The following is a 12,165-nucleotide window of genomic DNA, read 5'->3' as shown; positions in this document are numbered from 1 at the left end:
TACTAAAGTTCCTTAGAGAAAAAAATGTATGATAAATTTTTCAGTGTGGAATTTACATTCCTTTTGTGGAAGGGCTGTTTTTCAGTCAATGTAGTCAATAAATTTATCTCTGAAGGCACAAATGGGTACACAGAACCTTCAAACATCTGGTGAAGTGGTTTCTTTGAGAAAAGCCAAAATATAGTGCTTTGAAGTTGGTAAACTATGAGAAATCTCCTTTTGAAATGGAATTAAAATGTTTTTGTTGTTGTTACAGGAAAAATCCCTTTCAAATTTTGTTTTTTGAGTAGCCAATAGCACTTAAAAATGTTTTGCAAATTTGTTAAAAACTGGTTAACAGTCTCTTTTAATTCCAGTGTTGAAAGCTCTGTGAAAATAATTTTAAGGATGATGCACACTCTAAACTAATAAGCATGACAGATTAAATGTTAACTCGAAAGAAGACTCCTGTATGTTTTTCATAAGATTAGAGGCAAATATGAGTTTCTAAAAAATAAACTGATAAATCATAACATGTAAAGAAAAATAAATGGTCATCAATAAATGTTACATAGTAAATGTGTATTTTGTCAACTGATGTTGACTATATCTACATTTAATCAGTATGACAGCCTTTAGTATCTCAAATACCCCTTTTGAGTTCTATAATCATAAACTAATTTTTCGGAGCAGAATTAAATTCTGGATAATTAAAGTTTTTGCACAGGCAAATGAACTATACTCTGAAGCCAAAGAAATTCTTCGCTCTTCCCTCTTTCTTTTTCTCTCTTGCTCCCTTTCTTTCTCCTTCCCTTTTTCCCTTTTTCTTTTCCACCTTTATCATTTACGTGTCAATCATTGTTAGGTACTGGGGGTACACAGGTGAATATGATCAATGTGCTAAGTAGCTCAATAGTGTGTGGAATTCAGAGACAGTGATGATTGTTAAGGCAAGTTTCATACTTAGGACAACACAGTCTGAAGCTGGAACACTTTGAATCTTTAAAGAGGAGTAGAAATTTGTCAAGGATTCGGGGAGGGGGAAGGGGGACTTTGGGAAAAGGGAGGAGCCATATGTAAAGAGCCGGAAACTTGAGGCGGTGTAACTTCAAGCCGTTCTTTTGGGTTTCACGCACAGGTGTTGGAGGGTGGGAGATTAGTCTGGATCGGGGGCAGGGGCTGGATTTTGAAGGGTCTTTGGCTTAGTAAGGAATTGAGACTTTACTTGATGGTGCAGGCGCCAGCACTCTTTTTCTGCAACAAGCCAGGTAGTAAATAGTTAAGGCTTTGTGGGCCAAACAGTCTCTGTCACAAGGACAACTTTGTCATTGCAGCATGACAGCAGCCATGGACAATACGTGAACGAGCATGGCTGCATCTGATAAAACTTTACAGACACTGAAATTTGAGTTTTATATAATTTTTACATGTCAGGAAACAGTATTTTTTTTTTTAAACATTAAAAAAATGTAAAAACAATTCTTAGCTTGCAAACCATGAGAGAACAGACTCCGGGTCAGATTTGGCCCACTGATTGTCATTTGTGGACTCCCACTATGGTAGGTGAGGAACTAACATTGAAGAGATTCAATTAGGAAGGATGTATCATTTGCATTCTAGCAGGGTCTCTCCAGTGCAGTGTTTCTTACACCATGCTCTGAGGGCCCATCCTGGAAGTTGCTCTGAGCAATAAAAAGGTCCCAAGGGCAGATGGTCTTAGGAAATGCTCTATGTTGTATCTTCCTCACAGAGATTCTCAAAGCACATTGGTGTAGTAAAGTCTCTGAGAAGGGTTGCAGAGAACAACTTGTTTAGCTTTTTTGTTGTTTAGTTAACTCAATGTTCACAACACTTATTATGGAAACTTCCATGGAATGTGACTTAGGAAATGTTATTTTAATGGCAATTATATTAAGAAGTGAAGTAAAGCTCGTTAAGAGCAATTAAGAAGAAATTCATTGCAGTATTCAGGAAAAAATATTGACAGAACAGACCAGGGAGTAATGGCAGAATGTAGAAATTTCATTATTATCAACGCAACACAATTTCTAGAGGAGAAAATGAGACAGTAGAATATTTTTCCACCAAAATAGGAAACAAATTAGAAAAACCGAAGATAATAGGCTGCTTATACACAGTATGTTAAAAAATCACATTTTAGAAAATAAAAACAAACAAAATAAAGAGTGAAGGAATGTTTGAGTACTTAAAATAGAAAATCCAGAGCTCAAAACTTATGCTGCCAAGTCTAGTGGGGTACAGCCAATAATTCTCAAATGGTCAGACAAAGATGGTTGAGGATCACCTCAATATTATTTCAACACGTAAAAAAAGAAAACAGTATGAAAGATAATTTAAAAAACCCTGAGTTGTTTTCTAAGACTATGTTAATCAGTGTTCTTGGTTGCCAGTAACAGAAATTGACTGGATAATTCAAGTCGAAAGGAGATTTATTAGAAATATATTAGATACCTCACAAGCTCAATAGGAAAGTAGAGAGCCTGGCTCAGAAAACAGGCAGTGACTGCAGACAGTAGAAACCATAACCTGGGTCACCTCATGCCACTAGAACTGTCTTGTTAAGATGCTACAGCTGGGACCACTGCTGATGGACCTCTGTGGCTGGGCCCTACTTCTAATGGCCTCTTGCTGCCACCAGCTTCATAATGACTGATTTCTAAACTTGTCTTGCGTCCTCACATTCTTCTCTCAAGATCCAAAGTCTTGGGGAAGAACATTGGATACCTGACTGGTCCTTTGCCTGTGTCCTGGATCCCAGGGATGGATACTACCTCCTACCTTAAGCTTCCATGGTTAGAGGTGGGATAGCCTGTCTCACCAGTAACATAACCCATTGAGAATTCTCCACGAATATGAAAGGACTTCTACAAATGATAAATATTCAACACTTCAAAGACTAGGGGAACTATGTGCGAACAATACATCTGAAATCTGAAGTACAGTATTCTCATTATTGTACAGATGAACTGCATTAACTGGATTACACCCCTTATTTAGAGGATAAGTAAGCTAACACGAAACGTTAAACACCCAACTGTTCACGAGATTTGGTAAACTTGAGCCTTTGGGAAGCAGTGCAATTAGAACAGTTTCAGTGTAATGAACAGGGTTCAGTGATCTTCCCAAATCCCAGAGAATTCAAACAGTGACTATCTAAAATCTTATGATTTCAACAAATTTTCCTGGAAAGATCCTGAGTTAAGATTTAATTAGGTGCTGTATATTTTTCTGTGGATTGAAAATCTAATGATACAAAATAAAAACACGTTTCTTATCCTTATGTTCCAAGGATTTAGGGACTTTGAGAAAAGATTGTTGCTTATTGAGATACTTTGAAACTATGTGTACTTCATTTGGTTCTGATATTATTTAAGAACGTATTAAGAAAGTTTCACCCTGTTCACTGGAAGTTGTGAGTTAATATTTTCATTACTTGCTTAGGTTATTTTCTCTTCTGGAATCTTAGAAGGGGAATTTGAATATAAACTACCAAAATTAGTAAAATAATATAGGTATATGGTAGTGAAACTGATATAGGTGGCTGAGCTATCTTCCCTGGAGATTCATTTCGAGATATAATAAATGTAATAATTCAAAATTTAGTAGTTTGTTTTTTTGCCCTTAACTTTGGCAATAACTGCTAGTTTCTATTTGTTTCAAAACAAAATTACAGAAGGGGAGATAAATGACACTTTGTAATAGAAATAAAGACAGACTAGTTTCAGAGAAGCGCTGTGTCTTTGCCCATTTGTCCTGACACAGCAGGTTAGGAATATGTGGTGCGGCTAATTTAACATCTGTAAGCTTAGCTGCACTTCCATACAGGAACTATTACCCTGGTTCAATCTCTGGTGACCATGCACATCTGTTCCCCACCTCATCTCGAACGCACAACTGTTTAATATCTAGAAACTCTATGAAACAGAAGTTAGAAGTAATTTTTATGAGGGTGAGTTGATGTGCCTAAGTTACTTTTAGGACATGTTACAACCAAATGCCCGGTCGACTCCCTAACTCATCGACTGAGTGATTTGCCACAGCGCTGAAAAAGGACGCAAATTTGAGAAAACTTCCGAAGGAGTTTCATGCCATCCTCTAACAGATGAGCTAAAGAAAAACCACAGAAATTTGTGAGAAATGTGTTCTAATGAACAGACATCCTACATTAGCTACATAGATGATGATAGTTTTAGAGACAGTAAATATACATTTTTAGTGTTAAATGTTTTTGTGTGCCTTAAACTTTATCAAGTGTCCAGTATTTGCAGAGCATGCTGCTGGGTATAAATAGGAGAGCCATGAGAATGAGTAGGTACAGACCGGGTTTTCAAAGATGGTTTCACTGAGTGAGGAGATAGGGTGCTCTGGGCATGAGAGACCTAGTGCTCCCTCTAGGCTGGAGGAGTAGAAATAATGACCGTCTCTCTCCCTCCCACCTCCCTCTTTGCCCTTCTTCCCATATACTTGCTTTTTTTTTTTTTTGCCAGGCTCTGGGACCTAACTGGTTGGTGCATCTTTTGGCTGCTGCTACCACGCAGTCTAATCCTCGGATTTTCCTCTTTCCACAAACCCTGCTTCCCTCTGCTATTCTCCTCCGGCTATTCTCTATGCTTCAGGAAAGCAGGCAGGGAATAACGCAAATAACAAACAGCAAGAAGTCACAAATGTTCCAGAACTTTGCAAAGTCCTTACAAATTCCTTTATAAAAGAGTAACTGGAAATCTTATTGAATAACCGCACTTTATTTATATTTCTGAGTGAGGGGACTAAATAACCCTTCTCCTTTTCCCCTAACTTGCAGTTAATACCATTGGGGATTCAAGGAGCAAAGGAAGAGATGTTTTCCCTCCAACACAGAATTAAACGGTCTAGTAGGGATCCTTTTTCTTTAAGGGGACAGTTTTCCTTTCTGACAACTTCTACTCTATGTGACTTCTATTCCTATAAATAGAATCTTACAGGATAGAGATTCATTACAAAAATGTAAACTAAAAATGTGCTATGACTTTTAAAAAATGTGTTTTGGGTTCTGAAGCCATTCCAGCAGAGTAGTTCCACATGAGTCTTTGCTGCAGCAGAGGCGCTGGAAGGAACACAACCTTCTAAACTGAAGAGCAGAGGGACGGAGCTCCTGTAGGCATGCCTTCCGTATGCTTGTCAAGCAAAAAGACTTCCGGGTGATGACAGAGGTCTAGAAAGTTCTCCTTTAAAGGTGGCAGCTATATAAGTTAGAATGAACGTGTGTCTATTCATTTATTACTCCATTATTTAAAAAGACTGAAGAAGTTTTCACTACATTAGATTTTATGCTTAAATTGGTCTGATTTAAAATATTGGATAGATACACAGGGAGTTCGCTTTGGCTGACATCGGGGCAGAGGCACCTCTGAGAGATGGGCAGACACTGTCCAGATGGATGATGATTGTCTGGGCTCACATATGTGCAACCTCATGTTGTGCTCCAGGGTGCTTTATATCTTTAAGGATGGTTAATGCTTCCCAGAGCAATGTGGGGAGGTCAGTTTAGAAGATTCTCAATTTAGTGCAGTGCTAGCTCATTTTCGTTTATCTGCTCCTGAAAAAAAGGATTAACAATTCTAAGCGACTTTCACTTTGGTTATTAGGTAATTATTTGGAATGAATCGCTTAACCATATAAATAAAATAACTGGTCAGTTCTGTCATATAAATCATACTGTTATTGTCATTATTTTTTGATGCACTGAAGTAGAAATCAGGATACTTGCATTCAGAAGACCCACATTTTAGCCCTAACTCTTCTTCCGTAAATCCGGGAATCTTTCTGAAATGCGATGGAATATAAGTAATAAAAAATACTTCCTGTGTGCTTGGGAAATTAATATAATTCCTTTGAAGCTGAGTTTTATCACTTACACAGTGGGAATAATAATAGCTATTCATCCTGTCTCCTGGAACTGTGATGAAAATGTGAGGAACTAACAAATGCTCTTCAAACTGTAAAATGCAGACTGTGTGGTGTTGTGGTCATCAGGCTTTTGCCTTTGTTGGGTCCCCACGGAACAGACCCGGAGGTGGAGATCCGTGTGTAGAGAGCTTGCTGTGGAACACTCTTGGCAACAGGTCCTGTGAGAGGATGAAGAAGCCAGGATTGAATACAGGAAGAAGTGGGACAATGATACAGTTGCAGCAGAGGCCTCAGCCAGTTACAGCAGAGCACTGAATGTTCTTGGAGAGCAGTCCTGAAATGAGGCAAGGGGCCAGACTTCTGTACCCCTGAATCAACCCATCATTAGATGCAGGCTGCTCTTGGGGAAGGGATCATCTCAGATGAGGCAGTTCCTATGAGTAGACAAAAATCTCCAGGGAAAGACTCAGCTGTGACCCCTCCGAGGGAAACACTATCAGCAGCTGGGGAAATGAGTCACTGGGTCCTGAAGGGAGTGTCTTGATGGTGTACCGTAGCTTCTGTCACAGTGCACTGCTCAGCTCCATTTGATCTGTGTAATAAGTTCACCCTGTCTGAGATCAGCTCCTCTGGAACTCTGGTGGTTCTCTTTCACTGGGTGAAATTCAGAAAAGGAAGTTTAGAGGTGCACTCTAGCCCCAGTTCCTGCAGCTGGTCTCAATACTGCGCAAAACCCCTCAAATCGTCCTTTGGTACTATTCATTCTAGATTCTTTATATCCTCAGCTAACACCTCTACTGGTCAGTTGGCTTACATGGTGGAATAACCCAGAACATCCATGGGGGGAATCTTCCCAGAAAGCGCCTCCTTCACTTCCTATTCACTGTCAAAATTGGGCAAGGGAATACTGACAGGATCCTAGTGGATTGTCTGTATGCCAAATGTGTTCTCTGCCTCTGTTCTGTAACTGCAGCCTTGACCAGAATCAATTACCCCTGCCAGGATAGTGACTCTTTGCCTTGCCTGTTGGTCTTTTGGCACAAGAAACCCCAAAGACTGGGCAGCAGATGTAGCTTAAAATTTAAAGGAACTCTGAATCCCCTGGTGGAAGCAGGACCTGTAGCTCCACAGAACCCAAACAAGTCCCTGGGAATGATGATATGTGGGGCCACTTTTGCCTCTATCCCTTGTTCCCTTGGCCCATGGTTTCCAAGAGTTGGGAACACAGCACCATAATGGTCACTGATTGATGGTATACTTGAATCCTGGATGGTGGATCCATGTAGGATATCATCTCCAAGATGGTACCTCAGATATTTCCTCAAAAGGCTCTTTAGTTGTATTGTCAACCCAGCAGTTTCTGAGGGGTATAGGGGTCTGATAGGATCAGTGGATCTCAATGGGATCAGTGGATCTCTTTGCCATAGGCCCACTACTTCCCATCTTTTTCCATAAAGTGGATTCCTTGGTCTGAGGTGGTTACATGGCATACTGTGTCAGCAGACCAGACTGGAAACCCTAGAATTGCCGTGGTAAATGATAGAAAACGTGCAGAGAAGTGGGTATGCTAGTGTGAATATACCACGTAAAGTCAAAAAATCTACTAGCCAACTATATTCTTGCAGGAGGCCCCAGAAGACAGTTCACTCACCAAAGCCATCAGGAAGGTTCCGGTAAGAAGGGCACCGCATCATTACAGAGCTCTCTTCTCTGGAGGCCAGAACTGATGGTGGGCGATGCTGTTGTAGAACTGGGCTCCTTGGTCACAGTGGGGATGATAATAGGATCCCGAAATAAGAGGCTCAGTAAATAGCAGTTGCTTTGGTAAGGCTTTGGATGAAAATTTGTGTCAGGGAAGGGGCATAACCTTGGCAAGGAAGCATCTTTTGGATGAGGGTATTGCCTAGGGAAAGACTCGGCTGTGAGCTGTGAACGGTTAACAGAGGAAGCTCCCAGCAGTTGGGTAAATAAGTGCCTTGGTTGCGAAGAGGGAGATTTGTGCAGCATAGCATCGCATCTGCTTCAGTCTTCAAAAGCAGGTGGGAAATACCACTTATTAATTTTTTATAACTAAAATATGATGATGGTACATCCAGTACACAGAGAACATAGGCTATTCCAGGTGCTTAGCACCAAGATGAGAGCATTTAATATAATTCTGTGTTGCCTCTTGAAAACCTAATTAAAGCTCAAATCTTACTGTTTTGTGTGCACTTTGTCAGAAAATGCACAGTTTTAAATGAAGGAAAATTATTAAAAAGCTAACCACTGACCTGAGAATTTACTGGTCCACTATGTTGGATAACACTGGTTAGAATGAGTTTAAACCAACTGACTTCAACATGGAACATGGTTTAGTGAGACGTTTGCAGAAAGGTCAAGTGAAAAAAATCCCTTCAAATAAAAATCCCTAAAAAATCATAGTCCAAGAGATATACAGATTAGTCACTATTAAATTCAGTGAGATACAAATCTAAGCAACCCACGCCTATTCTCTTTCCATGAATTACAGGGGAAGGAGTATGAAGAATGGATAAGGGTGAGAATGTATTGCTTGCAGGATTTTTGGTGAGATGAAATTTGATTTTTAGGAAGCAAATGATTTACATTGTTATAGATATCGTTTAGCTGTTAATTAAATGTTTTCTGGGGAAATACTTTAGTTTTGTTTCTGCCAGTGTTTTCGGTGCATCTCTTCTGAATATTCCTGTTTACTAACGTTTTGCTGCCACTAAGAAAGGATTGCTGGTTATCTCTGCCCTGGGATTTCTGAAATTAGTGTCTGTATCGATTGAAGTTCAATGGTAAAGTAATAGGAGCAAAATATAGTCTCACAGAAACAAAGTGCTGGTATTAACTTGGACAGAGAGTCAGTTCCAAATACTTGGAGGTATTTTGCTTCTGAGAGCATACCACTCTGACTCAAGTTAGGACATTTTTATGCTATTGATTTATTCATTCAACAAATGTTGAAATATTAACCACTGGAGATATGCCTGACAAAGTATTTTTTTTTTATATTCTCATTTGACCTAAAATGAACAAAACTGGAAAATCTCAGCACAGATGATTCCATTTCATAGCTTTAGAAGTGCATATATTCCTCCAAATGTTCTGGTATCCACTCAGGGGCCAAATTTTGACAGTCTTCGCTGCTCTCATTTGGTGTTTCCTTGGTGAGGGAGCTGACATTTTCTCATAGCTCTTGTTTAGTACTGACACTGTGCTTTTAATTATTGGACAAGCCACAGGCAATGAAATGTAATTATGATGAAGTGAATTACGGACCCCCGGACCATTTCACCTTTTGCCTCCCGGTGAACATCGTATAGTCTCGGCATTGAAGCATCTGATACTTATTTCTAATCTCCCTATTTGGACGAGGCAAGGAGAAAATCTGATTGAGAAATGACTTGTTGTGCTATCACGAAGTGAATCTTTGAGACCAACATACTGGATGCGAGATGTAGTGTGACATGTCCTCCTGCTTACTCTGAGGTGCAGCTACCTGCAGAGGAAGAACTGTCTGGCTGGTTTCTAAAGGAGTAGAGTCTTATTTTTAAATTTTTTTTAAAGAAAACTTAAGAAGATGTAAACAGTAGTTCTTATACGTAGTTTTGAGGAAATTTGTTATGCCAGCAAACAAGTAGTTTCGGAAATTAGTAGTTGAATTGATATTGATGATAATTATATTGTAGCAGCAAAATGTTTGTGTGAAATTCACTGAACAGATCATTTGGACAAAATCGAGAGTTAACTAATATTTTAAACTTTCCTAATTTACCCATCGTGAAGTAAGCTTGCCTCTTGGGTGAGGGAGTTCTGGAAATTAGACAATATCTTACTTTCTTTAGACAGGTCTCATTTGGCAGGTTTTGGTGAGTGGAATTAGGCAGATACTGAAGCTAATTAACTGCCAAGTTACTTAATAGAGCAGTTTGTTCTCCTCCTGATTATTCTATAGTCTCTAATCCATTCTTGAAGGATTAAATTTCATTATCTCATAGTTGTTGGAGAAGCTGCTTAAAAGTTCTTGTCTTTGCAAGGACCTTGAAATGTTCACATACTTACAGCACTTATGTTTGCATTTTACTTTCTCGTCTTGGGACAAATTTGCTTTTGGAGTTATAGTGTATCAACAGCAAGGTCAAAAGCTTCCAGGTGAGAGGAGATTCCAAGAAAGTAGGCAATGTTTCTCAGCTGATGAGATGCCACATTTCGTTCACTAAATAGACTCACTTTTTTGTGTATGTGTGAGGAAGATTGGCCCTGAGCTAACATCTCTTGTCAATCTTCCTCTTTTTGCTTGACGAAGATTGTCGCTGAGCTAACGTCTGTGCCAGTCTTCATCCATTTTGTGTGGGATGCCACCACGATGTGGCATGATAAGCAGTGCTAGGTCCGTGCCCGGGATCTGAACCTATGAAACCCAGGTTGCAGAAGCAGAGCATGGGAACTGCACCACTATGTCACTGGGCCGTCCCCACAGTCTGGGGGAAAAAGTAAGGAAAGTAGGCAAAATGCGGGACTTTTTTTAATCAAATAGAGAATGGGAGAAATTGGAATGGAGAAGGAAGACAGTCTCTGGGGAGGATGGGAGGTGAGGGCTATGAAGTTAGAAACGGAGAAGGGGAAAACCACCATCAGAGAGTAACCACATAAACACTGTTTATTTCTGTGCTCTTTAGACCTTTTTGCTAGCTTACGTCTTAAAATAATTTAAAAAATGATCAAAAAACTATGTACTCTCACACACATTTTTAGGTTGATATCCAAAGTTTTCATCATAATTTTAGGTAGGTGCAAATAATATAATTTTCAGAATACCATAAATATTGATGATTCAAATAAAATTTACATGTATCCATGTTTAAATGTATCCAAGAAATTTAAATGTAATAACTTATTGATAAACCATAATTCAAAAAATATATAAACAGTCATTTTCACTTCAATAGTCAAAAGTTTTTCATCATTTCTCTTCCTTTTTTGAGCTTGTATTCCCTTCCATTTCTCCCACGGTTTTTCCCTAAGGTGACGTACTTTTATGCTTGAGAGTCTTTTGCTGATTCCTCCTTAATAATTTTCTGCAAACAAAATATGTATAAATTGAAATAATTAACTTTCCAGTGGCAAAAGTGTTCTAAATGTTCAACTTTCTTTTTCTTGATTGTCATCATTAATTATAGTTCACTATTGATCAAGGCAGCATACATACATGACCAATTTTGGTAAATAATTGTTATTCAAAAACTTTTATTGGAAATGCACTCTTAGATGAGTTAATTTCTCTAATTAGTTCATAAACTTGTGAATGAATATTATTTATAGAATAAGGAACACTAATTTCTATTTTTTTCTGTAGATATAACTGAAAACCTTGTTCATATAAAAAAGTAGATTGGAATAGAGTTTTGTTACAGCTGCAAGTGCTATTTATTTACTATTGTTTCTTATTCCTAAACTCACTCTGTTCTGTGGGCTCCAGGCGCTACCGATTCAGAAGAGAGCGTTTCCGAGACCCCTCTGCTCACTGGCCTCTAGGGGGAGACTAGAAAGCAGAAAAGAGGAATTCCTTCCTGTTTTCCCTATACTAGTCAGGGACACTCCAACTGCAGTTGGTCGATCCCCTAGTTTCTTTTGGAGCTCTCAGAGCCAGAACCAGCCCTGCGTGCCCTAATACGCAGCAGTTGCAAACGCAGAACCCCTTCCTCCTCGGAGAGACGTGCACCGGTTCTACGGGGTTCCTCTTCTGAGCCTCTAGGTTTCGGTAAATCTAGGTCTTCCCCTAGATTCCGCCAACCCTTGGGGTTGTAGCAGCTTCCTGCAGTTATCTCTGAGTTACTTCAAGTTCTTTTTTTCCCCCCTCTAATAGCTTCGCTAACGATGAAACCAATTCCCAATATTATCTCTTCTGTTTGAAATGTCTAATTTTGTTTCTGCTTTTTGACTGGCTGGATTCGGGCTGACATAGTAGGTCATTCAATTCTTTGAACTCCTTCTAAGTTATGCTGAAAAACCACACAGGGATCCATCATTATAAATTATTTTTAAATTGGCAATTGGCTGCCAGCTACATTAGGTTCTGCTTCAGTTTTTTTCTTTTTCTTTTTGAAAGCCAAGAATTGAGGGGTAAAACCTTCAACTTATAAAAGTATTTGTTGTTCAGTCATTAGGACTACTCATTTTCCCAATTTCTGAGAGTTTTCCAAATATAATTTATCAAGACTGATTAAATGGCTGTTAATTATAGCTGTTACTAGGGGTGCCTTCTTTGTT

Source organism: Equus quagga, chromosome 2, assembly GCF_021613505.1.
Source record: "Equus quagga isolate Etosha38 chromosome 2, UCLA_HA_Equagga_1.0, whole genome shotgun sequence".
In the NCBI taxonomy this organism is placed as follows: domain Eukaryota; kingdom Metazoa; phylum Chordata; class Mammalia; order Perissodactyla; family Equidae; genus Equus; species Equus quagga.
The sequence above is the reverse complement of the archived record's forward strand: the minus strand, read 5'-3'. Positions refer to the sequence as shown.